This window comes from Paramormyrops kingsleyae, chromosome 1, assembly GCF_048594095.1.
Source record: "Paramormyrops kingsleyae isolate MSU_618 chromosome 1, PKINGS_0.4, whole genome shotgun sequence".
NCBI lineage: Eukaryota > Metazoa > Chordata > Actinopteri > Osteoglossiformes > Mormyridae > Paramormyrops > Paramormyrops kingsleyae.
Genome location: NC_132797.1, coordinates 9,593,135 through 9,617,946, shown reverse-complemented (window position 1 = coordinate 9,617,946; position 24,812 = coordinate 9,593,135). Strand labels below are relative to the sequence as shown.

General features: G+C 48.3%; 1 long non-coding RNA gene across 4 annotated transcripts; it reads right to left on the bottom strand.

Moving 5' to 3' along the window:
- On the bottom strand, positions 1–24,812 carry LOC140587646 (uncharacterized). 4 transcript variants are annotated; one of them, XR_011989329.1, is made up of 4 exons: positions 24,679–24,812; positions 11,270–11,389; positions 8,874–9,857; positions 1–1,262 (listed from the first exon to the last, which is right to left on the bottom strand). It is a non-coding gene; the product is annotated as an uncharacterized lncRNA (long non-coding RNA). The 4 variants fall into 4 exon arrangements; XR_011989331.1 differs by lacking the exon at positions 1–1,262 and adding an exon at positions 10,933–11,019 and having other exon boundaries at positions 8,406–9,857; XR_011989330.1 differs by lacking the exon at positions 1–1,262 and adding an exon at positions 10,764–10,899 and having other exon boundaries at positions 8,406–9,857.

Here is a 24,812-nt window from a genome sequence, read left to right as displayed (position 1 = left end):
GAACAGTTGTTAACCAAAGGCGATGCATTGATCGACGTGTCCGAATAACGAAACAGATACTTATTTGCACATTGTAAAAGTAGGAATACAGGTTCCGTTACCACATACTTTTAAATGGAAGATTCTTCACAGCAGGTGAAATGAGGCCCCCACCCTGTCCTGTCTTCCAGTCCGGGCCAAAGCCACACCCTTCCAGCTCCTCCCCAAGTGTGCCCTGTCACTCCGTGACAGTCTGTCTTTTTTTGCACAAATTAATGCAACGACATTTCAACCTTGGACAAAAAGTGCCAAAGAGGCAATGCGTCAGAGATGCCTGCCCCATTTCCCACAAAAGCCAGGCAGCAGAAATAAATGCAGCGCGCATTACAGTTTAAAGCTACAAAATCAATTTCAAGCACTGCGGCACTTTAGCTTCGCACACATAAAATGTTGCAAAGATTATTTGTCTTCTTTAATGTTCAAGTCGTCTTCCTAACATTTTAACATTTATCTCTGGAAAAATATTGACTACAGATATTCCAAATGCAGAAATTATGGGATATCCCTGACCAACCTGTTAAGCCATGAAGCTCAGAAATCAATATCTATTTTATATACTATTCCACAGAACAGAACTAATGTGAATCATCGATATTATTTTTGGAAGAGTACAATTTATATTCATATACGTTACATGTTTTAAAACTTGTGTAATATATAGTCGCTCAGTTTAAATGAGTGTTCATGCAGTGACCGGTGCTCAGTATGCAGTTTAAATCAGTGTCTGGGGCTCAGCTTATGCTGAACACATCTCCCCCTGTAATATCAGGTGCTTACACTGAGCCACTGAGCACAATCTCCTGACATGAAGGTCACTGAATCCAGAATCTAACTGGAAATCACTGCCAGTGATTGAGGTGAACATGTATACATGCATGAATGGCATCTTCTGTGAGTGTAATGTGTCAGATAAATGCATTTAATATTAAATGTCCATAAAATGACAGAATTCCAGTGGGAAGAGGGTTTCTTTCAATTTCTGCTTTGAGGTGGGGTTCCCACGAATGCCTTCAAAGGGCTGTATGCAGGTCTCTCTGCCATCTTTCTCACATGTGATGCCGGGAATTTTTCTTAGCATGAACCCAACCATGGGATGCAAGGGTGGTCACAGGTACTGCACATGAAAAGCCTCCAGTAGGACGGCTGGTGTGGGCACATCAAGCTGCCACCCTCAGAGACGCAGGAGAGGTCCGCTGTCGCCTCCTGATAATCTCTGACAGAACCTGGAGAGAACGCCGTCAGGATATGCGTTACACGGCATGAGGAGGTACGGGACAAAAATCAGTTTTCACAATTCCAAATTTACACGCTTGTTTCACAAGTGAAATGGTTCTACTTGAGATTTTGGAGACCGTGAAAGCACATGACATTGGGCCCCAAACCCAGACCAATCCAATTACGCTCCATATTTTTAAGACCCCTCTCACTAAGCAGCCCTTGGAATCGCCCCAATTTCCCCATTTTATGGCGCCCCTGCACAGTGGGGTGATATGAAAGGTTACAGGTCTGTCCGGTACCGAGCAGCGCCTGTGTGAGTCTATGCCCCATTCTGTGCATGCTCTTGCCTGCGGCCTCGATTAAACGTTAGGGCCCCTGGGGAAATAACGCGATAATCAGGGGTAATAGGAGGTGTCGTCCCTCTGCTGTGTGTCCGTCTCGTTAGCTTGTTATAACTCGATAAACCAACCCCTAAGGAGAGAACCTGTCACACATGACGCGGGGGAGGGTCCGACATCCGGCTGACAGGGTCCCGGCCCTGTGGTGCAGTGTGGGGCTTTGCGGGGGGGGGGGGGGGGTCCATGAGAGGCTGAAGCCAGGGCCACACAGCAGAAGATGGAGAAATACATTCAGTGTAGGAAGAAACGACGTAGCCAGGCTGCCTAACACAGTCGACACCCTCACGTCTTGCAAGAAAATTCCGTCTCTGTGGCGATGGGGGCTTTACACCTCAGACTAGCAAACACACCTTAAGCATGAGGGAGAGGAGGCAGAAGGACAGAGCAGCTGGGTAGCAGAAGGCGACCTGAGCGGGACTCCAACCACACCATCACACTGGATGTTCTCTACACCCGCGAGAGCTACACCGTGGTCCATATCATCCCCCCTGGGTTTGCTGGGAGCATTAAGGACATGTCACCAGTCCTCACTCAGGAAAGCAGAGTCCCCCGAGCCCCCCTCTCGTGCCTAATTGGGTCAGACATATTAGCTGTCCCAGGAATAGAAGCTGTTCCTACCATGAAGACGATGGCTGCGATTCGCTTCCTCACAATGGCGCGTGATGCACTTAATTAGCACCATCATTACGACAAAGCTGCACACAAACACTTCCTGAGATTAGCACTGTTTTCCGGTAAACACTTATCACCATGCTCTCGCTTCACACGGCACAGTGCCAACTGTGAACATGACATTGCATGGTCCATTTTGGGCCCATCTCCGGTCACTGAACTGTGGATCTCCTTCTACACTGGCCCGAACAGGCTCGGCTCGCCAAGTGCACCGACTGAAGGGCATTCGGGCCGAGGTCCTTTAACTTACCAATTATTGATCCATGAAAGTAAGATAAACACCAGCCTGGATCCTCAGACGATGTGAAATACAGTCTTCAGGTCTTTACCGCAATCCTCTGACTCACAGCCCCAGGACAAGCCAGACAGATCAGGTCTCCCAGTTGGCTTTGGGACATCTAGAGCCTGCTGCTTTGGAACGATACATCATGACCCTCATCAGTAGAAATTGTGATGATGATGAAAATGATTCACTATGGAGATTTATTTCAGCACATGTTCCGTCTGTATTGAGTCGAAGTGAATTCAACAAAATGAGATCACTAGCAGAAAAACCAGGTAATCCGGACACGGGTACCAGGATCTGCTAGTGCGACCCCCCCCCCCAGGTCTGGCGAAGTGAGCAATCACACCAAATCAGCAGCCAGAGCAAACACCACGAATCAGTGGAGAAACGTCGTGTACTGCCCTGTGCCACTCGTCTGCACAGGTGTTCAGTCCAATCTGCGACCACGGTCAGGAATCAGAGACCATCTCATGGGGGGTGCGGGGGCAGAGAAAATGGGTCATGGTTGGGGAGAAGAGAGAGTCTATACCCTGGATGAGGAGCTCCTCCATGTTCAGACTGAAGGACAGCCTGAGAGTGTACGGTCAGCGATGGGTTCAGGGCCGGTGCCTCCGGCTAAGGCCAAGCGAGAGGAAGCCCCCTAAAGGTGAAGTGGGGCAGTACAGTTTGGTGTGAAGCAGATGTGCGGGGTGGGCGCAGAGGGAGGGGCTCTGGAGCAATGTCACCTTACAGCAGCTGCCGTGGCGATGACGCTAATGCAGCCACGACGACCCGCTAACCCCCAGAGTTAATAACGGCAGCGGCGCCCAGGGACTCGCACGGACACCACAAAGACACCCCGAGGCAGTGGGCCGGACAGGGACACAGTCGGAAATCCCATTTTCCAAAGTGTATGGCTGCAAGGCCGGGATAACAGGGAAGCAAGTGTGAAGACCTGCAAAGTCGTGGGAGACAGACGCACGCACACACACACACACACACGCACACACACAGACACACACACACACAACCCGCAATCTGAGGCTAATGCAAGAGCTTCGAGTCCCAAAAAAGGTAAACAAATCAGTGCAGAAGCAGGTCAGACAGCAGCGGAAAGCTGTCATTAAGGTTTTTAGCGGAGATGTTTCTCCCTAATTCATGTCATTTTCTTACGGCATTTCAGACAGACGTCCTAAAGAGAGCGCACCTTCAGGGGGCACCGCTCCCACTGCCCGGGGCACAAATTAGGCATCTGAAACAGCAGCATGTCCCCGGCGGGACATGGCTGAGTGGCCGCGGTGATCACAAGCTCCTCCCTAACAACGTCAAACGGAGGACACCCTATCCCATCCAGGCTGCCTGGCGAGATGTTCTCTTTCACACAGCACTTAAGATATCAATTTACCATGAAAAACCCTCCCGACTCCACCCAGTACACTTATACATGTCGTATTTTGACAGACCTTTGACAAAATTCACTACACTGATTCTGAGATGATGTACTATGGAGAGACTATGGTCCATCTGCAGACATGGGAAACATGGCCATTAAAATGTGATTAAGTGCAGCAGTGGAGGACCATACGAAGGAAATAGGAGGACGTTTCCCCAAATGCACTGCAGTGGCACACTGATATACGAGTCTAACATTAACACAGAGAAGAGGTAATCCATAGCACTCAGTGTATGGGGGGGGTGAGTGGGTCAGTACTCTGACCTGGTGATTGGAAGGTTGCTGGTTCAAATCCCATAGTTGGCAGAGTGGACTGACCTGAGCAAGGCCCTTAAAGCCCAAAATACCCCCAGGACTGACTAAACCAGCTTTCTCAAATGTACAAACAAATGAAAATGTTCTGGGACTGAAAATACGACCACAAAACTATGATCTAAAGCTGAACTAAGAATGCTGCCCTGTGAGGCAGCTGATTTTTCAGCAAACACGTGCCATCAGGCTGCGGGCAGGTGACAGTCCTTCACGAAAGAGCAGTCTAAACACGGTGATAAATTATATCTCATCAGCCAAACTGCAGGAACAAAACGGAGCTTGTTTACTTATTAATTAAAACTGCAAAAACTGCCTGACTGATAAGAATTCAGACCGGGGGAGTTAATTTAGGATTGTTATGTATCGTTCAGTTATTTAAACCATAAAAGCGACAAAGCAAGAATAAGTGAAGCAGAGTGATCACACACGTGTCTCCTGTTGATTTAGAGAGCTCTCCAAGCATGTCCTTACTGAGCTCACGCCGACGCCAGCCCCATCAAGCTCATCAGCTGTTGGCAAGCGTGTAAAGAGGGAAAGCGGGGGTGGGGGGGGGGTAACGTGAAGCAGAGTCCGTGAGCACCCCCACCCACGCGGCCAGCACAGCCCCACAGTGGGGAGTTTAACCTCCTCTCCTGCTGCAGGATCTCACTAACATCTAGCCTTACGAAACCTGGCAGAAGCATGAGTGACCATTTTTGTAATGTGCTGTACTGACACCCCAGCTCACCCCCACCAGCCAGACTGACCACCTGACACATCGCTGGGGGGGGGGGGGGGGGCACGATACGGGACATGGCAGCTTTCAGGGGCAGGTCCTCAAACCTTGGATGCTCTGTGCCTTCCGACCACCTGCAGAAAAGCAGAAGTCACACACAGGAGATGTAGACCAGACCAAGACTCCTTTGGTCTTCTTGGGGAGGCCTTCACAGCATCAGATTGGATTAGGACCCACTGAGATCAGAAGGATGCTGGTTCAAATCCCAGAGCCGGCAGTGTGATTTCATCACTGGTTCCTTAAGAAAGGCCCTTAAACGCATTTGCACCAAGGACAGCTGCCCCTACTTTCTCTAATGTATGTTGCTTTGGATAAAAGCATCTGCTAAATGAATGTAATATAACAAACGACTAACAAGAAACAGACCAGCATGGTAGTGGATCTGAAAGCAGACCTGAGCTACGTGGAGGAACCAACTATGAAAAGGAATGGCACTAATAACAGAGAAATCCCTGCAGAAACGCAACCTCCCCCCCTACACACACACACACACCTACACGCAGGGTGTGAGTGAACCTCCACATTCCATCCGCATTGGAAAAGACTCTATGGAAGATCTAAGCACCAGCAACATTTTCGAGATCATGAAATTTTCCAGATCATCCAGGGTGTCCGCTGGAAGATTATGTGTTTTATACAAAAATGCCAGTTGCAAAGATCAAGCAGTCTATTAAAATTATAATAGTACAACATTACAACATAATCTACAGGAAATGAACAGAAGATGATTCCGGACTGAAACTAATAACACTGACATTTCACTTTTCTTAGCAAAAAACCAACACTGTAAACAACGACATCAAATTGCTTTGGTGATCTTTCAGTGGTATTTAAGCAAAACTGTCTGAGTTTGTTGGTCCACGCCCACATTCTTTCCCAGCCGAAGATGTGCTGGAGACCAGAATAGACCAGGTCTGGACAAATAAATTATCGTCGAGTGACAAGAGGGGCTCCTGTGAGATACACGGGGACCCCCACCCTGGTGTGCCATCATGGAACACACGGCCTACAGGCCTTAAGTTGCACCGTGAGAGTTACCAACCTGCACCGCACATCATTACTGCTCCTCCAGACCGGTGAGAGGCAGGGGTAGACTTCAGGAGCACAGCATCTCACCCAAAGCACAGACAGAAGTGCAGGTCTAAGTGCTGAGAAGCAGCAATGACCACTGAGATAGGCAGCAAGTGGGAGAGCAATCAGCAGCGAGCACTGATAGCCCCTTTGGTCAGAGCAGAGGAGATATTAATGTAATCCTTACAGTTAGAGAAATGAACTTCTCAAGCAGGGGGCTTCATGAACACAGAGGAGGAGTGAAAATATAATGTAAAGATTGTATCGTCATTCTTCTTTCCCTTCCAAAGCAGCCGGTCACCATCCTCGGCTTTAAATCACTGACAAACAAATCCCATCAGCGCAGAGATATTTGCTCTGTCATGAAATTTTGATCAGGTTACCTGGTCCATCAGGGCTTTATCCAAGCACCTTCCTTTCATCAGAGATAACGTTCCCCTTTTTGTTGACGCAACCAAACTAAATGTGCTTTGAAGGTGAATGGCAGGGGGACCAAACCCTTGTTTGCCTGACACCAGGGAAGGACCTAAGAGAAACCACCCTAAGGCACAGAAGCCAGGCCTCTTGGAGCCCTTTTCCCAGAGGGCAAGAGCCCGGGTGGCTGAGGATTAAAAAACCGTCGGCAAAAGGCCCACGTGAGACGATAACGACGGTCACTTCCTGTTCCGACCACGGATACCAGTCAGATGTGACACCGCAGACACACTTCAAATGGTTCCCAGGCTGCTGAGTGCTCTGAAGTGCTAAAAACACCACATAATGAGCCATATTAGAGGGGAGATGAAATATTGATGTTCCCATACCCTTCCTATGATCTCTTTGTGCGGGTTTTCCATGTTAGAAAACCAGGCAGTCGATAGGACAGCCCAAGAGGTCAAGGCAGGTGGGTGAAAGTGTCAAACAGGAGACCGTGTCTAACCCGAAGCCAAACTATTCGCATAATCAGGGGAGGAATATGAGCACAGACCGGTGCATTAGTGAGCAGGTCCTCTGCAGTGCCTGCACACAAAAGCCAAATCAATTAATCGTAGCACTAGAATGTTCTGTCCAAATAGAGCCAGTGGTAACCAACGTCAGAAAAAAGCAGATATTACCAGTGCTGCCGGCTTGCATAAGCTGCATTCATGTTTCCCCAGGTCAGGACGTCGGAATTGGCTTCTCCTGCAGGTGACATAAATTACGGAGACGGCTTCCTCGTGTCTCGTTAAAGCAGCAGAGTATTCTGAACGGCGGATACAGATGAGGATGGTGGCCCACGCTTTACTCACGGCTGCTCACTCGAGCGTGAAACACCGCCGCTGCTGCCCCCTGCCATGTTCCCAGGTACGCCAGGGTGCATCGTTGTTCTGGAAACTGCATATCACACATAAGGCGACTGCGGAGCATGGCGCCCCCTGGAGGGCTGTTCCCCACAGACTCACGGCCCACATCCATGCTCAGTAGAGGAGGTGAATTCTGCTTTTCAATTTACATTTTGGTAATGAGCCATTTAATGCCCAGCCGAACATGGGTCACCGCAGCAAGACAGTGAGATTTGTGAGCGGGGATGGGGGGGGATTTGCCCCCATAGACACGCACCATAAACATTCACAATTCTTGTTTTGGCACTTTAATTAGGAGCTAAGCCCTGTTATTCTGCAAGCATTCAACAGGTGGCGCTAGAGAGACCCCAACGGTCATGTGATCCCACCCTGTCCTGTCTGGCTGGACACAGCTACTGACCAATCATACATCAGACACCATCAGCGCTGCCTGGGCCGGGGATCATTATTTCCAGCCAGCTAGTGGCTTTTCTTTTTAATTCATGTCATTAGTCTCAGCAACAAGCCAAGCATTCGCTCTCAGTACTCAGGAAGTGTGACCACAGACGATGTAAATCACAGCAAACATTAATGGCACGCTGTAGGTCTGCAATCCGTGTGGGATACGGTACTGCAGCATGACACACCGTGGATGCCAACGAGGGAATCGGGATGACCCACCCTGTGTCTACGACCTTAGACGCACAGCTGCGGATGTGAGCCCCTCCCGGGGGCACTGGGACCAGCAGGCTAGAACAATACATTCCCATCGCGAAGCAATAAAACCAGAGACTCAAGTATCTGTGTTCTTTGAAGCAGAATTAATGTACCGAAGCATAATCATTAGCAACAGAGAAGGCACTTGTTGCCAGGGAATAAACAAATAGTTACAATCCCCCCCCCCTCCCCACCCAAAACAAATCATACACAACAAACAGAAACATTTAAAAAGCATGTTCGCTAAACAAAGCGGCTGGATTTCATGCACAGGGTCACAGTGGAGGACAGGCAACACCTGAGGCAGGAGGCCAGGAGACAGATGAGGGCAGCAACGGGGCCTCCAGCGCGCCGGCATCCATTAGCATTTCATTAGCACCGAGCCGCATGCAAAGAGCAGATGGCGGCGGCGGCGGCAGCAACGGCTCCCCGGATGAGGCTAAAATGCCCAGATTTGCGTGTGGGGAGGGGGTGTCGTACTGCCTGAGAGCACAGAGAGGGGAGAAGCTAGCATGGATGAGAGCTGGGGATGGTCAGGGCTTCCCAGGGTCTCCTTAATACAGACACTATTTGTTTCTGTCTCGGGGTGTCAGGGTCTCCTTAATGGAGACATTGGTTGGGCTTGTTTAGGCTTGTCTCAGGGTCTCCTTACTGTAGACAGTGGTTGGACTTGTCTTGGGGTCTCTTTAATGCAGACACTTTTTGGTTCTGTCTCGGGGTGTTAAGGTTTCCTTAATGGAGACACTAGTTGGGCCCATCTCAGGGTCTTCTTGGAAACAGTGGTTAGGTTCGTCTTGGGGTCTCCTTAATGGAGACATTGGTTAGGTTCATCTTGGGGTCTCCTTAATGAAGACACTGGTTGGGCTTCTCTCGGGGTCTCCTTGGAAACACTGGTTGGGCTTGTCTCAGGTTCTCCTTAATGAAGACACTGGTTGGGCTTGTCTCAGGTTCTCTTTAATGAAGACACTGGTTGGGCTTGTCTCAGGTTCTCTTTAATGAAGACACTGGTTGGGCTTGTCTCAGGTTCTCTTTAATGAAGACACTGTTTGGGCTTGTCTCAGGTTCTCTTTAATGAAGACACTGGTTGGGCTTGTCTCAGGTTCTCTTTAATGAAGACACTGGTTGGGCATTCTCGGGGTCTCCTTGGAAACAGTGGTTGGGCCTGTCTCATTATCTCATTATTGCTTTGGAATGTCTCTGCACCCACTTCATGGAGACAACCATGAATCACTCTCTACTTCGCTGGAATACATACCATCCTCTCTCTTTACTGGAAATGTGAATAAATTGACGGGTGCGTGAACATGCTAATTAATGTATTACATGCCTGTGAACTCGAGGTGAAGCCCTGTCTGGTGCGTCTTTCTTGGTAAAATCCAAGAGGCCACAAACAGAATTCTTACTACAGCCAATGGAGCCAATTTCCATTCGACAACTAATATCATTTCAAAGCACTTTTGATCGATGTTCAAATGCATTTTCCCTTTCTTTTCAGTCCGTGTAGGATTTTCTTCTAAATTAGCAGGGAAGAAAGCCTGCAGAAAAACGGAGCTCAAAAAGACAGAATGTTCTCCTCCAGAAGGGGACACTTTGAACACATCTTCAGAGAAGAGGCAGACATATTGTTGTGTGTGACCTAAAGGCAAAGATGAAAAAGCACAGAACTAAGAAATGGACAAGGATATAACATATGAACATGAAAGCTGGCAGATGATAGCTGCTTAGACAAACAGCCACTCTATTGCTTTGAAGAGCATACTGTGGTCCAGTTTCTGTCTTCTATAGGACAGAATTGCTCTTCATTGCTTGATTGCTCAAATTAGGCTAATGCAGCTATGGTGCCTCTGCTAGTTGTTGCAGAGCAGCGTCATACTGGCCAATCAGGTGGCCAAAATGCTCTCCCTCTGGCACTTTAACTGTTTTCCCCAGTGCATGACCAGACGTGGGGATTGACGTGGAGAACTCCTCTCCGTCAGCTGCTGAAATCAACTGGAATGATTTGCTAACGAGCCAACAACATGAAAGAGGGAGGAAATGAAACAGTGGTAAAAACGGCACAAAAAAGCAGACCATCAAAATTAGACAAAAAGGTATTTCTCAAATCAGACTCAGCGCAGCAGGACGGAGCAGTAATTAGCTATGTGCCTGAATGCACCGAGAGCATCATTTGGTACCATACTGCAACAGCAGGATCCACCAAGGATTGACAGTGTATCTTCAAATGAGCACTTTGCTCTCTGTAGTTGAGAAGATACATGTTTTATTTAATTTTTTTTACTGTGGTCAGCCACAGTGACGTGCTGTGAAAAACAAAGTGACTCTGGCTTATGAGGCTGCCGTACCCAGGAAAAAGAAGAGGGGGAAAGCCGGCTCACTCGGGGTTAGGAGGAGGCCGTCCCCAGGAAAACGAGGAGGGGGAAAGCCGGCTCACTCTGGGTTAGGAGGAGGCCGTCCCCGGGAAACGAGGAGGGGGGAAACCAGCTCACTCGGGTTTATGGGGCCACCGTCCCCAGGAAAAAGAGGAAGGGGAAAACCGGCTCACTCAGGGTCAGCGGGTGGCCGTCTCAGGGAAAAGAAGGAGGAAGGAAAGCTGGCTGACTTGGGTTTATGGGGCCACCGTCCCCAGGACAAGGAGGTGAAGGAATGCCGGTCCACTCAGGGTCAGGGGGCCGCCGTCCCTAGGACCAGGAGGAGGGGGAAAGCCGACTCACTTGGGGTCGTGTGAAGCTTCCCAGGTGACAGAAGGGCATTGCTTTCAGTGTGATCTGAGGTATAAATGATAATGGCAAAGGGCGAAGCTGGAACCGGAGGACACATAGAGAAAGTTCATTACAGTCAGACATTATAACCAGTGCTGGTCCCATAAGGTCAACCATTCTGCCTAATTCATTTTACTGTCCCTGCAGGGGAGAGATGTAAATGTAACTAGACTATTTACTGCTTCTGTTACTGCAGGCAAAGCTGCACCATATGGTACTTAGAGGCCTTGTAATCGCTGAAGTTTTAATTTTATTAAAATGAAAAATTCACCTTTGAACATCCACTCACCTGAGGTTTGGACATCATGTCTGCTATGACCGGTATGCAACAGGGCCTCCCAGTGTCCTCGCAGAGACAGTTCCAGGTTCAACGCGCAGCATCCCATCGGATCTGGCCGGCCAACAGCACCTGTGCTGCAGAAGCGACAGTTTTCACAGGAACACGGCCTGCGGAAGCCAGTCTCTCTTTCTCTCATCTGTTCAGGGAATTACACTGCATTAATTAATAATAAATAAATAAAATCACACAAACACCGCAGATATCACTTAGAGCACACTAGACTACGTACAGGTGCTCGTTGACTTAAGATGGGATTACATTCCGATGGACCCCTCCTAAGTGAAAAGTATAGTAAGTTGAATATGAATACGATACAATAAACAAATAAATAACTATTGTCACTGAATAATAAATAATTGGTGTAACTGGCTAAATACCAGTAGTTGAAAAGTAAATAAATGAATCAAGTTTATTTAGTTAAACACAGAAAAAAAAACTGTACAATACGTTGTTAAAAGCTGTTTGAGATGTTTACATTGGCGATTGCTACTGAGACTGAATGCTTGGCTGGATGGATGCTGCCATCGCCCGGCAACAGCCGATTGTACCATACAACATATCGCTAGCCCGGCAACAGGCGGCTGCACCATACAACATATCGCTATCCCGGCAACAGCCGGCTGCACCATACAACATATCGCTAGCCCGGCAACAGCCGGCTGTACCATACAACATATCGCTAGCCCGGCAACAGCCGGCTGTACCATACAACATATCGCTAGCCCGGCAACAGGCGGCTGTACCATACAACATATCGCTAGCCCGGCAACAGCCGACTGTACCATACAACATATCGCTAGCCCGGCAACAGCCGGCTGTAACATACAACATATCGCTAGCCCGGCAACAGGCGGCTGCACCATACAACATATCGCTAGCCCGGCAACAGCCGGCTGTACCATACAACATATCGCTAGCCCGGCAACAGCCGGCTGTACCATACAACATATCGCTAGCCCGGCAACAGCCGGCTGTACCATACAACATATCGCTAGCCCGGCAACAGACCAAAATGACTACTGAATGTAAAAAATTTGAATTAAGTCAAATTTTCTTAAGTCCATCCATCGTAAAGTGAGGAGCATCTGTACATGTTCACACACTTTATGGGACAAAAATGAGGACAGAAAGGCAGTGGACCGACGTGGGGTATTTCCTTCGTGAAAGCGATCACACCGGCAACACACTGCAAAGTGTACAAACCGAGGCCAGAGCTGGCACCAGTTGCCTCAACGGTGCTGAATCCATCTCTCCACCAGGCCACAGAATGATTAAATATCAGAGTAGAAACCATTCCTCTGAAATGCAGCATGTACCTCCCACGAGAGGAGTGACATCCATTGATCCGATCTTCCAAATCATAAGTATATTATCACCACCAAACACGCTTACAAAGACATCCTCACCTCACTGACCTCAGCCCTGCGGCTGCGGTGACAGTGTGATCCCACCATCTGGTGGGGACAGGGAACACAGGCTTATTTAATGACCAGCTTCTCTGGTTCATAATGTCTGGTCATCTCATCAAACCCGATTCATCTGAAGCATGTTCCTGGAGAATGCAACACCAAGACCTTCCATGACACAATTCAGTCGATCTCTACCAATTTTTCCCACTTGCAGCTTCTTAGCAGTTGAATAGTTGACAATCTTCAACGTCAGCAAGGAGCACATCTGGTGTGCTGAGGGAAGGGGCGACTTTCAGGAAAGGTTCAAGCACACGGTTTGGCCAGTGTGCCACCCTGAATTCAGACTCACAAGCCTAAATGCACTGAAGACACGGAGCAGTGGGAAGTCCCGGGGGATTCTCCGAGTGTCATATTGAGATGCTTTGTAAATGGGAAACCAAAAACTAGCAGTTGTCTGACAGCTCAGACAAGTCAACAAGACAGGGGAGCATGAAGCCCAAGTGGGTCTTCCCAGCAGGTCACCCCAGCATATCTAGAGGCTGGGTTCTCATGAGGCAGACTGCAACCTTACAGCCAGCTAGCTGAAGCCCATACAGGGGGTGGTCCTTTGACATGGGGCTGGGATGCCTCCCAAGGGAGTTGTCATGACAACCACTATAAAAGCTGGACAAGTCCCGAAGTGGGTTCTCTCCACTGTAAAGTGTGCAAGCGCTTCTCACAGCAGCGAGATCCATTAGTATTAGCGGCAGTGGGGCAGACGTTTGGCGAGACCACAGGCCGCTCGAGGAGGGGGCCGTCTGAGGGAGAGCCGGAGCAGGGAGAGCTGACAGCTCGAATCAGCGATGCCCGCATGCAGAGGTCTGGAGTTATCCATCCCACCACCCGCTCGTTACCACGCTGCATGAGCCTGTCATTCTCTGTCAGCTCCGCCCAAAGGCTACAAAAGTCGAAAACCAATCAGGGACTTGCACCACACGCAGTGCAGCACTGCACAGCTCCCGCGGTAAACGCAAGCGCGTGGCTTGGCATGCTGTGTTAACATGTTAAATACACACAGATGAGTGGCCAGCATGGCTGCAGCGTGCGCATCACACACGGCGCATCATTAATGAAGTGACGCAACCAGAGAATGGAGGGTACAGGGCAGAGCAGTGCAGCATGCGGGGGAGAACCTGTCCCAGCACCTTGGAAACACAGACTCCCACGGACCGTCAGATCTGGGGAAGAATTAACACCATGGCCACCAGCCCTGTGAATGGCATCTGGAAACCCCAAGCATCGATTTCACATTCTCTCTGCTGAGGGAGGGCGGGGCCGCAATGACACACGAAGGACAGATCGATGAGTGTTGTTTGTCCCTGCAGTTTCTAATAAAACCTGTTTCTTTCCAGAGTTGGAATATTACATTCTGTTTGGTGTCGGATCAATCTGGAGTCCATCCCGGACCACAAGATGGAGTTTGTCCTCAAGGACTCAATGAACAAGAAGATGCTACGTGTTTGTGTACGTTTGCCTACGTGTGTACTGTATCTGCATTTTTTATTACATTGTGAGTACTGAGCCCTTCAGTTTGTGTGCAGGTGTTCCAGAGAACCAGGTACCCCAAAAGAACAATCTGGAACACCTTACACCCAGCACTGTCCAACATCACAAGTTAGTGCAGGTTCCCCCTTATTGGAGATCTATGTCTACGTCAGACAAACATCTCCCGCACTGCTGAAACAGGGACACCACAACTACCCAGCAAGGAGCTCTCGTCCCACACGCTGCTTCTGCACTTGTGGTGTCACCAGCAAATGTACCCCCCCGCCAAACATCTTCATGAAACATGGAACAGGAACAGGCCGTGATGTGACTGACACATTTCAGCTGTCATGGCGGCGTGCCACCGCACAGAACCATCAACAGCCAGTACCGGAAACTCACACCTCCATCAGCATAAACATCACCCTGAAAACAAAGCAAACACTCTTTATTAACAGTGAATAAATCCCATGGAGATATGATCTCCAGATAGCACCGAAAATAAAAGGATATGAATGAACTTTGGCATGCTAATCAAGTCAGAACCCTGACATGTTTACTTGGCAAGGAACTCGGCCTCTGGATCACAGCTTACTCCCAAAATGGAATATCCCTAAAGCCCCTTAAATAATAAGGCAAAGCAGTTGTGCTTACCTTAGCCATGAGGCCCCCTATGGGCCACTCTTTACACTGACATCACAGTGAGATAAAACACACAAATGTCACCTCCAGAAAACCTCAAACAGGGACAGGCAGCAGAACACCCCTCCCCACTCCACCCGCTCCCCCTTGGTGACTCCAGACTCTAATGGGGGGGGGCATGCAGAAAGCCTCACACACGCCAGGGCCCATATGAGTCCTCCCCGTCTCAGAACACACAATTCCACCCCATGTTGGCCTTGTGCAGCTGATCGGCGACACTCAACACTCCAAGCAGGCATTCCTACCTAACACTGCACCAAAGCTTCCCTCCTGAGCCCTACTACCTAACATCACTTCTAGGCAGCCCTACTGTACACTCTGACCCAACACTGCACTTAACCTGCTCTTTTGAGTACCTGTCATTCCCATTGAACTTAATTACAGACCAGAGACTTGGCTCGTTCAATTTCGCAAAGAGTGCATGGAGAAAAAAAAAAACAAGGTTAAAACAAAGTTTCTTTTAAAACATATTAAAATTAAATTATATAATCGTTAGCAGATTGAAAGATTCTAAGCTGGTCATTTCAAGCGTCTTTCTAATTATATATAAAACCTTTCAGGAGACTGAGCCATCAGCAGGTTGGCAAACTGCGAGTTTTATCATATATTAGTCTGCCATCTGCCTCATAAACCCCATTCATTGGGTCCAGCCCCCCCGTGTGAGTTTGGACTTCAATCTGAGTTTGCAGGTGTTTGCAATCCAGATAAAACCTATATAAACAAATCACACGCACATATCTCCATAGAGACTGCTGAGTTTTGCCCCTCTGCATATTTTTAGATATATAGTATTTATTCATTTCAAATACATTTTCTGCTTTTCTCAGAAAACTTTAACACCCTTCAAGGACAGCCATAGAGATTGTGCAGGTGTGGGTCAGATCTACCAACAGCAACATACAAAATCAGCCATGAAAAGGCTTGCGTTGCTGGCTGGGGGCCAGGTGATTACACATCACATGTTTAGAAATCATTAGGAACCACTGCTAATATATTAAGCTACAAGGTGAACACAACATGCAACATTTTGCAGTGGAAGGTGAGTACAGGACGGCATTTAACAACTTGTAAAGAATAAAACATGCTAACAAGTCATAATTCAAGAATATTTCCTTGCATGTACATTATTAACAAGCAATTCATTATTATCACAAGCACAGTACAGCATGACAAAGTCATGAACATTTCAGAGTGAGATAAGTATCCCCTGGACAAGGCAAGACACCACCAGTGTTCATACTGTAAATGCACCATTTGTAATGCATAAGAGTGTCATTCTTAAACAATGCAGCAGAGGGTGTAGCAGTTAAAGTAGGAAAGTTAATCTGAAAGGTTGCTGCTTCAAATCATTGCCCTCTGGATTCTCAGACCAAAACTGTAAGTAGTGCTGTTAGAAAGTTTCTGATTTGCAGCTAAACATTCAATGTTTCTAAAGCGGTTCACAGCCAGAAACAATAGCGGCAGACTATCACGCACGATGCATGACAGCCAGAGCTATTGGCTCATCCGAGCATATGGTCCGTTTATCCACACAGAGCTGTAAAAAAAAAATAAAGATCGAAACAACAGAAAAAAACCCACAGCTAGTAAAACATGTAGCCGGTGTGTGGCAGGTTACAAGTCTGCTAAGCTTCCTAGATAGAAGCAATGCAAGCTGCCATACAAGCCAACTAAACGCAATATTAAAAAATGCAGGGAGACGGGCGAGAAAAGGACAGTAATTTTTAAGGCGCCTCTGAGGAGAAGCACAGACAGACAGTACGAAAGCAACGCCCGTATGCGGACACGCAGCGCCCTTATCGCTATTCCCAGGAAACGCGGCAGCGAGCAGTAAATGGAGTGACAGCACGACTTCCTGCTCTTTAATTAGAAGCTTCACAAAAGCTTTTATGGGTGTGACACAAACCTGCTAATTGGAGCAGCAGCATCACTAATCAATGTTTTCCAGGATGCAGTCGGCGTACGGACAGAGTCCACAGGGACGCTGCTCTCAGAATCGCACGGAAACATCTCCAGGCTCCCGTTCGGAGAAGTCATTAACGAGGGCTGAGAGTGGGGGCCTTCGCAGAGACCTTCATGAAATTTAGCCCTCGCTGTCTGAACGAACCAGGGACAAGCAGCCCTCTCCACTTACAGGTGGGTGTAGAATTCCGAGATACAGGAGTGAGGAGAAGCAGGACGTTCCAGCTCATAGGGGATGACATGAACTAACTCATTCATGGTGGCGTGGCACTTGCATTTCACGGCTTGACACCACGCCGGGAAGCGTGTAGGCTGGCACAGAGACAGCCTCATCTTAAAGCAGACACCTAATTACCCTAAAGGCAGAACTGGACCGTCCAGGCTCTGGCTACAAAGGGGAAGACGCTGTTTGAATACTAACAAAAATTCAGCTCAGACATGGGGACAGCAGCATTTTACAAGTTACTGCAAAGACTGGGAGCCTGATTATCATTAATGACAGAGGAGGTAACTAGTGGGAGGATCAGAACAAGGATGACCACGATACAGGTCAACATCCAGTCAATAAGTAGCTAAACAGGAACAATGAACTAAGAATTTGCAAAGGAAAAGATTCACAACATTGAAACTGGTTAAACGATGGTTTCAAAACCTGACTAGACTATTTACCACAACAAGACAGAGCTTGATATCACCTATACAGTTGGAGTCTTAAGTTATATATGACTCAAGTTCTATAAATACTACATTTGACGTTTCTGTAACATGTGACCTTTGGCCTTGACTGGTGTTGCCCCAGGTACATCAAGCTGGTCCACTCTTTAGCAAAAAGACATGGGTTTTCTTGGTGATTAAAGAGTTCATGTGGATCCTCAAGGATAGGAGTGGTTCTTCAATCTCTAATCACCTTCTGGAATCTCCTGCACTTTCACAGGGGAGTATGTAGCGCAGATCACCGAGGACAGGTGGAGGGGAGGAAGCACAGGCCGTTTGCGGGACCTAGGATCCCTTAACATCTCGACCACATTCTCCCACACGCTCCATCGCCACCGAATTGAAGGTGAATGCATGTTTTTACTTCCAAATTTATCTAGTGCCCTCCTCACTGCATTAATTTTAACGGTGAACACATTTTCATTTCAGTCGCTGGACCACTCAGCTCTGTGAATTACGACAAGGCTAGGGAGGGGCGGTGAATCAGGCCCTCATCGCTGGGAGGGAGCAGATACATCCATCACGACTCCACCCATGCAGGACACCTCCACTCCGTCAGAGCCAGGCACTTTCATCACACGCTTATGCGAAAACTTGATGGAGACAATTCGCCCAATGCCTTACAAACCATCTAGCATGAGCCACTAGGAGAAGAGCTAGACTTCAACTAGAAAAGCAGATGCATGACGTTAGCAGTCAAGCATGTGACAACTGCATGTTACCTGATGGAGGCCTGAGGGGGGGGGGTCGTGGTTTTGGTCCTTAAGGGCTTTATAGGACCCTTAAATAGTGTGGGTTGCCCTCAAACCGGCCCACAATTGCATCTCCTCCACATCAGCTCTAACACGCTGCACAAAACTGTAAAATCCACTGATGCAGCATCCAGATATTAGGTTAAGGAGTGCTGGTTAACACCCTGACCCGAGTCTCCGGCGAGTTAATCACCCCATCTACCAGTTTGTCTAGCCGAGCTCTCGGCACGCCATCCTGACCTCACACGATGATCTGCTGGTCAAGAGGACAATGGGCATGGAAGCAGCAGTGAAGAAAGGGCCACGAGAGCTGGATCGATGCGAATCAGACTACGTTATGAAAAGAGGGGCTCAATACCGGCAACCTGTTAAAGACCAGCACCGCTTCCACGAAACAGGGAAGGAGGGAGAGAGAGGATGTGGTGCTCAGAGACAGGAAGCAAACATGAGGGTTGAGAGGCAGGAGGTCTGGTCAGCAGGGGTTCAGGCCAGCACACAGAGACCAGCAAAGGCACAGCTCAGCACAGACATAGACCATCACAGACACAGGCCAGCATACAGACATAGACCAGCACAGACACAGACCAGTACAGACATAGACCATCACAGACACTGGCCAGCACACAGACATAGACCAGCACAGACACAGACCAGTACAGACATAGACCATCACAGACACCGGTCACATGCACAGACACGGATCAGCATGGACACAGACCAGTACACAGACAGAGACCAGCATAGACACAGGTCAGCACAGACACAGGCTAGCACACAAACGTCACTGAGACACATATGCAGATGACACACCCAGCAATGTACCTCAGCATATTGCTGCATCTGTCCAAGGGATAAGCACAGAATCCAACGTGTCATATAGCACATTAACAGAGTGATTTCGCTCCATTCAGCAGTGAGATGTGAAGAATACATCCGTCACATGGCAGCCTTTCATCAAAGCAGATGAGTAAACAAGGAAGCCATCAAAGGAACCGATTTGTCTCACCATACGGACCGGCTACAAGTGTAACGAGTGCTAACGAGAGTATGGATTTCGTGTCACAGCGTCTGTAATTACACAGGGCCGCTAACGATAATGACTGGTATGCTAAATCTGCAAAATCCATCGCATGCTCTTCATCTCAGCTGGAAAACTCACCACTCTTGTGGGTTCAAGATGAAGCAGTGGGTGTTTCTCTCTCTCTCTCTCTCTCTCTCTCTCTCTCACACACACACACACACTCAAAGACACACTGATCAGTGGTCACCAGCTCTCAATGATACCCAATCAGCCTCTGCACTCCTACATCATATAGCAATACTGCAAACATACCCAACTATTTTGCAATCCACAACCACACCCTTACCTGTGATCGGAAAGTTACTGATTCAAATCCCAGATCCAGCAGAGTTGATCTGCTGTTCAAGGCCCTTAACTCTCAATTGCTCCAGGGACCGAATGACCCTGCTTTCTCACAAAAATGTATGTCGCTTTGGATAAAAACCATCTGCTGAATTAATTAAAGGTAAATTACATTCAAAAAACACCCTTGGGATGGCATAGGGAGCCATAACTGAAGCCCATTCAGACATCACAGCTTTGCTCACTTGCAGAGCAGAGACTCTTCCGGTTTCAGGTCTATCCATGTCTGGGACACAGTCTCCCCTTGGAACTGTCTGGCACGTGATGATGATTTTTTTTTTTTGCTCAGTCAGGATATATTCAGCAAAATTTCAGAAAAAAAGAGATTTTGTACCACACAGAAAATCGAGATTAACACTGGAACATTTTATAAGACAGGACTAAACACTAGCTGACTATATCCACCCACAGAGTGGGTGGGATTTGATGCTCAGTTTCCGAGGCTCCTGACTGCCCCCAAAAGCAGCGGCATTCGAGAAACATTCATCGACTCGGTTCAAACCACCGACGCAGACGAGCGGGTCAATAACCACACCATGGAGAGAAGCACACAAGGATTACACATCAGCGAGAACACAGAGGAGTCCTGGAGCGATCAGTTAAGGGTACCACTTTTTACTGACCAACCAAGGAAAATGGGGGGGAGGGGGATCACAGCGAGAGGTGACAGTACGCTCATTAAAGAGGGGATCCTGGGTGAGGTTCTGACTGGCTGCTGCCTCAGGTCATCCCTCACCAGGGAAACATGCCCTCTACAGAGTCAAGTAAGAAAATGAAGGGGGATAGGATAGAGCAGTCTCTCAGTTGAGATTCTAGCATGATGCTGGTCTCTTTAGCGAGATTCCTGCAGGACTGATGGCTAATTGTCTCTCAGGCGAGGTTCCAGAAAATAAGGTTCTGGTGTGACCGACACTCAATCGGCTCTCAAGGGAAGCTCTGGCAGAGCCAACTGTGAACTGTGTCTCAAGCGAGGTTCCTGGAAGGACTGATGGTGAATTAGCAATTAAGAGAGGTTCCAGCAGGACTAATGGTGAATCATGTCTCAAGCAAGATGCCAGTGGGACAGACAGTGAATCAGCTCTCGAGGGAGGTTCTGACAGGACTTACGATGAATGGCCTCTCAGGTGAGGTTCCGGCATGACCAACAACGGTGAAACGACTCTCAAGGGATGTTCCAGCAGGACCAACGACGGTGAAACGATTCTCAAGGGATATTCCGGCAGGAGCGATGATGTAACGTCTCAAGGAACATTCTGGTAGGACCAACGGAGAAATGCCTCTCAATCGAGGTTACGGCAGGACCAACAGTGAATCACAAGGAGATTCCGGCAGGACCGCTGATGAGTCGTCTCTTAAGTGAGGTTCTAGCAGGACCTATAGTGAATCACAAGGAGATTCCGGCAGGACCGCTGGTGAGTCGTCTCTTAAGGGAGGTTCTAGCAGAACCTATAGTGAATCACAAGGAGATTCCGGCAGGACCGCTGGTGAGTCGTCTCTTAAGGGAGGTTCTAGCAGGACCTATAGTGAATCACGTCTCGAACGAGAACCCAACAGGATCGGCAGCCTATGAAAAGCGTGCTGGCTCTCCGCTTGGCAGCACATTTTCCTGCTGCTCACTGACATGTGCAGGGCCTGATTAGCAGCCTTCAGGGGACACCTGTCACACGATGCTGGAATCTAAGCAGCCTGCTTGACAAATAAGGTCTGTCCCATCACCTAACAGAGAGAAGGCATATGGCAAAGGATACAGAAGTCCATTAAAGGAACATGTTTAAACATTAGGGCCAGACATGGGAGATGTAGAGTAGAGATGAGCTCTCCGCCAGCTGAGGCCTTCCACTCCGCTCACTTCTTTCGGGAAGATGCTACATGGGCAAAGTGCTACAAGATACATGGAAAGTGCATATTACTGCGACACGGAGGGAGAAGTCTGCTGGATAATGAGTAACACTCACAGACAGCTCCGTGCCGAATGCAAGGCCTACGGGTTTGACACAGAGTATTTTTATGCCCAAGGATTTTTAAAACCCTCATCTGGTGTTCAAATGTCTCTGTGGCAAAGCCAAGCCCTCCTGGGTAACTTAAAAACAGCCCCAACACCCCTAGGACTCAATTTCAGAAGAAACTTTCGAAGGGGCATTTAACCTGAAGAGAAGGAACAAAAAAAAAAAGGGGGGCGAATGAGAGATGGCTACAGCAAGATTAATGGAGAGAGGGAGTGAGAGAGGGAGGAAGCAGGCAAGATCTCCGCAATCCACTGCGACGACTGTGGGGATAAAAATATTTCGACCTTGCTCCATTAACTCCCCAGAGATGGCCCAAGGGCCCAGTCCTGTCGGCCTCTCCATCTGGTAGCAGCGGGAGGACCAGCACTAAAGCGACAGGCACTGGGCCAGCCTCTGCCAGCTTCACTGGAAAAAACCCACTTTGTTCACAAAAAGCTAAGGCCATAAACAATAGTCAAAGCCCACCTGACCTCGAGCCACCTCCCCCACAGCTCACAGTATAACAATTCAGCGAGCCCTCACTTAACACTTAATATACAGGTGCTTCCAACCGCAGTCTCAGAAGTGCAAGTCGGATTCCGAGGAAGCATCAGCATCAAGAGGAGAACCAGGGCTGGCATGTGAACCCAGTGACCTACTTAGCCCCTGTGGCGCACGAGCCAAGGTCCGGCAGGTCAGAGACAGCTCCAGGAATGGGCCAGAGGGAGACACTGGGCGGCACAGTGAAGATCCTATGACTCACTTAACTGATGAGGCAATTCCTAAATGAAGGGTCGAGCCGTCGTGGAAACCCCAAGCCCAGACATCTCCAGCCTTTACCCCAAACAGCACAAAAAAATCAGTGAGAGATGCCCGAGGGACGTGGGACAGCTTGCCGACACACCCGCCTCAGCACCGCCTACCACATTACACAAAAAATTATGGATGGAACCATTCCACCTATCAAAAAGTTCAATTTAATTATATCTGTATAGCGCATTTTCACAACATTACCTGGTCTCAGAGCACTTTACATTATCCCCGCCCAAAAACCCCAGTGAGCTAGCCAGAGGCGACACTGGCAAGGAAAAACTCCCTAGAAGGAAGAAACTTTGGGAGAAACCAGACTAAAGGGGGAGCCCATCCTCCAGGGGCCGGCAGAGGAAGTCAAATGAGCAACACCTTTCTCATTCAACACGTCAGCAAAGTGCATTTCACTTAATGTGTCACACTGGTGTAAAATTCTGTTATGCATTAACCTTTCCTAGCTAACCTGGAGAACAGAACCAGGTAGACAGCAAAGTGGATATAGAAAAGTTTAAATGAGGCTCATAGGCGGTATGAATAGCCATGTCGTTCAGGGAAATGCAAACACATCTCCCTCCATTAAGCTTGCAAAAGGCAGAGCTGTTCACACAGAGAGCCAGCCACAAAACACGTCCCCCGATGATAAAATAATTAAAATTATAATAACAGCGCTTCATGCAGCAGGATGTGAGCATTACCTCTTAGCTCTCGGCAAAATTCCTCTGAAACTGCCACTCTCAAATATCAATTGTTCTCTTTTATTGGTTTCCCAGCACAGCCGTGAAACCCTATTTGAATGCAAAGGCAAATTCTCAGTCAGGATTAAATACAATGGCATGAAAGACAGCCTCAGTTGTAAGGATGAGAGAGTAACCGAGAAACAAGTTGGCTTACAAAGGAATGATTTGATAAAGCATGTTTACCAGAATGCATTGCTCTGCTGAAGGCGCTTCAGATTTAAATATTAACATATGCTTGTTAACACTGAAATATTTATCCAACATGATTCAAAAACTTAGGAGGTAAACATCTGGAGAAGAGATTTCCTTTTTGATCAGCAGATGTTTTTCTGGACAACTCTGCTGGCGTTTACAGGCCTTGAAGATGAGGTCTTGAGGACTCCTCAGAAAACACAGAGCAACATCTAAATCTCCCAAATGGCCCACAGTCACCAGCATCACGAGAAGCAGGCTGAGGAGTCGTCAGGAAACTGTCCCAGTCCTCTTTCTTTCGGGAAGCTCAGTGGGACAGGAGGTGACAGAGAAGAGGCATCACCTCCTGAAAAAGACAGAGGACCAGCAGGATGGTGCCCCAACAGAAGATGTGTCTGTGTGTGTTCGTGTGTGTGTGTGTGTGTGTTTGTGTGTGCGTGTATGCATGAATAATTTGATACGCTCCAGATAGGCCACAGGGCTGATGGTGAGGGTGACCGAGAGGAAGCAGGCCACACTTCCAAATGCCAGTGAGCTTGATCAGGTAGAGAATCTGATCTTGATCTATTGAAACACTGGAGATCTATAGGCCACTATGATGAAGCACCTTGTTCAACATTTACACTCCATGCGTTTGCCAGTTCCATTCAGACAGAGACGACCCCCGGATCATTGGTCTTATTGCTACACATCACACACCTCTGTGAAGGGCTGGACGTCAGCTCACTTCCACGAGATGCACATGCTTTATCCAAGCATGTAGCTGGACTTTCACAGCAACTGTGGGAAAACTGATCAGTGAGAACTATTCCAGTGCCCTTCAAAACACTTTGGAAACCGGCAAAGAGGATGCAATCATAAATTTGTGGACAGGATTTGCACTTTTTAGTTAAGCAGTGAGAGTCTGGGAAGGCAGTTCCTACATTCATCATTTTAGCTGAATTGAGGTCAGACGCGATGGCTCCGCCGCTGTAATTCTAAAGCTCATTTTTTCTCGTTAGCCTGCCTTCGTTTCCCCTCCACCTGGCGCAGTAAATGCGAGGAGCAATGCTCTGCTGCTCCAGCCCATGTCCAGCCCAGCGACACGGAGCAACGCGACATGCGTCAAACCCAAACCCACCCCCGTCAAACCTGCGGAACGTCCTTACGTGTTCCCGGCGGTTTCCCGGTCTCCGCCCACCCAGGAAATCAGACTCCGTGAAAAATCTGCTCCAGCTTCAACTTTTAACACGCCACGCTCCGTCTATTCCATTTTGATTTCAGAATGTTGCGTCATCAGAAC